The sequence below is a fragment of the Amphiura filiformis genome, chromosome 15 (assembly GCF_039555335.1).
Source record: "Amphiura filiformis chromosome 15, Afil_fr2py, whole genome shotgun sequence".
Classification (NCBI taxonomy): Eukaryota; Metazoa; Echinodermata; class Ophiuroidea; order Amphilepidida; family Amphiuridae; genus Amphiura; species Amphiura filiformis.
This window is the reverse complement of record NC_092642.1, coordinates 10,543,275-10,548,579: the sequence shown is the minus strand read 5'-3', so window position 1 is coordinate 10,548,579 and position 5,305 is coordinate 10,543,275.

Genomic DNA, 5,305 nt, shown 5'->3' with positions numbered 1-5,305 from the left:
AAGGCTATTTTTGATATCTACAGACTCATGTCTCACCCTCAGGCTGACTATTTCTTTTATTATTTATTATAACAAGACAAACATATTGAGACCATTTTCACCATAATTGGATAATTTTTCTGTGATTGACCCATGTGGAGGCCAAATTCCAACCTTTGAGCCTTTGCCAATAAGTCCTGACTGATAAAGGTAGGTCAAACTATCTCTTTTTAAAATTCTTGTGAAATAGTTGGCAATATATTGGTACCAAAATGAGTTGCTGTCCATTGATTCCGATTGATATTGACATATGAAATGTTGAACATAGGGCCATTTTATCTTTTCTTTTAATCTATAGATGAATCCAACGAGCCACGTCATGGTCAGGATTTGGTCGACCATTACTGGATCCCCGCAGCACCAAACTGGTGTTGTGACTGCCCAATTGGGAGGATTAAAACCACTTGAAATTCGATGTTAGATTCTTTTGTGCTGTAAACTGTCATCATTCTTTTGTGTATGTGTAACATGGGTGATAGAATTCAGTTTAAAATACCCTCCAAGGCCACATCATTTCACATTTTAGGTGAGATGGAGCTGACAGGGACCCAGTTATGGCTACCATTGAGGTGTAGGAATGCATGAAATTGGATTCGTCTATTGATCAGAAACTGAAATGCAGGGGATTATGCGAGTTTTTCCAATGTAAGGTTTGGCGTATCAATGCATCTTATTTCATTAGAAGTGTAGGTGCTGCCAATCATACTCATATCTGTCAATATGCTGTCCAAGTGATGATGTAACAGGATTAATTACCATAGCAATAGATGAATACAAATTTTGAATAGATCACCCTGCATTACAACATTCATGCAGTACCTAAGCATTGAACCATAGATGTCAAAGAAGTGGTGATCACTCACTCAAATTAGTATATTCTATGAGCGTGAATCAATTATTAATGCAGTATAATCCGTATAGACAATCCAATTTCACGCATTACTACTCCTCAATGGCAGCCATTATCCGCGACGGGGACCCAACTATCTCACCTAAAATGTGAGATGATGCGGCTTTGAAGGGTATTATTACCTGTGTTACATGTAGACAAAAGAATGATGACAGCTTACAACACAAGAATCTAACATCAAATTTTAAGCGGGTTTAATCCACCCAATTGGGCACTCACAACACCTGTTTGGTGCATGTGGGGAACCAAATATGGCCAACCAAATCCTGACCATGACTTGTCTATACAGCCACTATAAACACGCTCTATGATTGCAGACAAACACAGGTGATGAGTGCATCCTGCTTGTAGTGCAGGGCAATCTATTCAAAAATTGTATTCATCTTTTGCTATGGTAGTTAGTGATTATTACGTAACTTCGACACATGGGGGGAAATGCCCCCCAGTCAGCACTCTTGCCCCCTGTTTCCCCAGTAATTACGAGCACTGTTGTTTGAAGTAGTCAATTTAATTCCCCTCTTGCCATGTCTCTCATTGTAATTATGATTTTAATAGGCATGGTAGGCCTACAGCAGGTCAGAAGGTTATAACGTTGATGTTAAACTGGTCCACATTAATGCGACACTTTAAAAAGACTTCAGATTTGCAAATCAGCATGTACGTAATGCCGTGGATATGTTGTGGGCTTGCGGTGTATCAATTTCAATTGCATAGTCAATAGGGGATATACCCCGTGGTGTATCAATTGTGTAGCCACTTGGAGATATAGCCCGCGGTGTATCAATTGTGGGGATATGTCCCCGGCCTCATGGACATAAAATCATGGACATTATTTTCCACTGCAATCTCAAGTTCCTCTCCCCTCTTCTTCCTCTCATTTGATCTTCAAATTATATTTTCTGTCATATTATTAATTAATACCCCCGAATTTTACCCTCAAATTTTTTTTTTTTTTTATTAAGGGCTGGGGTATGAACGTTTGGACAGTATTTATTGTGGGACATTAGAGCACATTAGGCATGTCGAATTGCATTCTGAATACTGAAGAATGTCATTCTGATATCAAATAATTTTGATTTTTGAAATTCGCAATTTGATACACATTTTATGGCAAATCATTAAAATTTATATTTTTGATATTTAACAGTACTTGAAGTAAACTTTATAAATCTGATGATTTATACTTAAAGTGTATGTAGGTGGGATGAAAAGCCGACGATCAATTGAAAATTTTGACCTTTTCGTATTGAAGATTTGGATTTTTTTCCCAAAACACCAAAAGAAAATTAGGTCTTTTGGGGAAAAAAATCCATATCTTCAATATGAAAGGTCAAAATTTTCAATTGACCGTCGGCTTTTCCTCCCTGCTACATACACTTTAAGAATATGTCATTAGATTTATATAATTTACTTCGAGAACTGTTATATTAGGGGGGGTGATCTCGGACAAAAGTTTTAAAATACTTGTGAAAAGCATTGTAGTGACTTGGTGTGAGTGGGAAAATGGCCTTTATTTCATTCAATTCGGACATTTTACCCCCTGGACATGGCTTCTGAAGTTTTCCCGTTTTGCCCATTTTAGTGCATTGTAATGTACAGTATATAGGCTGCATGTTAGCTAAATATTAAAGTTTATGGGTGGCTTCAAAACTCAGCCGCTGGTTGACCGGCAGTATAGTGGCGGTTGTACCGCATTCCATATTGTTTAGAACAATGCAAACCGGATCTAAACGGTAGAACCGGGCGGAACTGGCGAGCAACCGGCAGATGTGTTTTGAAGCTCTCCTATATAAAGTATGTGATTTAACTTATGATAATTGTTTTCAGTGCTCTCAGACTAATGAATAATAAGAATCACTGATGTTTCTGATGGAATATTCAGAAATATTTTCATGGTAGGGGTTGGTTGGATTCTGAATTTTAATCTCTTAATTATAAAGTTTAGCTGAAATGCAGCGGGAAAACATTTTGACTCCCTAATCCAACCCCTTCCACAAGAGTATTAGTAAACATTTCCTAATTGAATTAAATCAGTGTAGGTAATCATTGGTAGTGGCGAAATATGTCATGATTTAAAAAAAAGTAAACAAAAATGTCCAACCGGGGTGGGGGGGTGGATGCAACTTGTACATCAGCCTGGGTAACCACCCACTCTACTCCGGTTGAGAGGTGGCCCTATATGAGGTCGGAAACCAATGAAATATCCATGACAAGAGGCCATGAAAATCTGTAAAATTGTTGAACAGTGACCTGGGACGGGCAATTTTACCTTGAAGATTGACATGGAAATTGTTCAGTTATTTTCAGCCATTTTATTGAATATTATCTTTTACTTTCCCCATGTTCCATATGAAGGTTCTACCGACCTTCAGCATTGGATCCCTTATAAATGTGCTCGCAACCAATTATCACCCATAATATAATACTATACTGACTACTAAAATCAATGGAACTTTGACCTCTTGGGGTCATTTCATTTCTATTTTGTTGATTGGAAGAAATTTTGGCCACATGTGTGAAGTCTAAATTTTTTCATTTTTTCGTCAAAATGTAGTGAATTTGATTTTGCCAGGTGTCAATCTAGACTGAAATGGAGTCATTTGCATCATTTCCTTGATTACAGCAAATGTCATTCATAAACAAATCATACATCCGCCACTTATTCATATTTGCCTAAATTCTTCAAGCATAGTAAAAAAAACCCATCTCTTTTTCTGAAAATAGCCACATCTCTTGAAGGCCATCACAAGAAAGTCACGAATATGCAATTAAAGCAGACCCCTATTGCCAACTTTGGAACTTGTATATTTGTACCCCAATGTTATAGAGTATAGCACCCAGTTTTGGTTCTTGGGCACGAAATATTGCAATTAAGATTGTTTGTTTCAAATATGGAACATAAAATACCCAATTCTAATCTATACATTTTACACCTACACAAATTTGGGCATATTGTTTATGGTAGAAACTTGATCCAAGACGCTGAAATTAAGAGTATATTCCTTATAAGGGTGGTGCAATAATCATATGTACCCCGGGGTGGTCAATTCCCAAAATGGTCTGCCAAAAATCGTTTGCCCACCCCCCCCCTTTGGCTGTGCCAAAAAAACTTTACCCCCTTTCGACGTGCCAAAAAACCTTTGCCCAACCACCCTTTGACATGCCCAAAACAAAAGATTCTTTGCCCCCTCCCCCTTACACATATGATTTTGGGGAACCCAAGTTTAAAACCTTAGATTGTCTTATCATATAATGCCAGAACAGTGATTTTGCATATTTGAACATTTTCCTACACCTTTTATGAGCATAATATAGAAACGGTGCCCAAAAGATCTGTGCCAAAATCGCTTGCCCCTCCCCCTCTTTCTTCGACCTGCCAAAAATCGCTTGTCCCCATTCAACCTGCCACAAAATGCTTTTTTTTATGCCAAAAAATCATTGCCCCCCCCCCACTCCACACCCCCCCCCCACCCCCCATTGACCCTGGGGTACACATAAATATTGCACCACCCTTTATTCCGTGTGGTGGAAAAAAGCATTGCGTAACACCTTCCATGCGTTTAATTGGTGCAACCCACAAATATGACATCTAAATTTTATATTATGACGTCATTGTTATGTCAAGTGGGGGTGTTGGATCTTTCCGTTTTTGATATCAAAAGAATGATACTTTCCAATAAACATTGATACCATTTTGTAAAAGATTTAATAATAACAAGTGATGTTACAAAAATAACATGGAAATAATTATTGTATTGGCCCTATATGACCTGTGCTAAAACATGCAAAAAAGCTCGATATCTTCAGACCCCATGTCCAGGGGGTAAAATAACCGAATCGGATGAAACAAAAGGCATTTTCCCACTAACACAATGCCACTACAACTATTTCCACAAGTTTTGACAAAATACCTCACAAAGTGGTTCAGAGATCACCCCCCTAGTTATATATCAAAAATTTGAAAAATATCAAATTTTTATAATTTGTCATAAAATTTGTATTATATTGTGATTTTCAAAAATGAAAATTATTTGATATCAGAAAGACATGCTTCAGTATTCAGAATGCAATTCGATAGGTCTGAGGTGCTCTCATGTCTCACAAATAATACTGTCGAAACGCAATAAACGCTCATTTTAGATCCCTTAAGGACTGAATTTTTTTTTATCCCCCCTTTTTAGACCCAAATTTTTTTTGATCCCCCCAAGTATTTATGAACACTTCCTAACCTTCCTACAGTCACATGACAAATATAGAAATAGGTACCAATGAGATTGTATACAAAAAGGTCACATAGACCCTGAAAAAAGAATTGAATAGCATGGCAAACAGATTGTATGTTGAAAGTGGACCCTG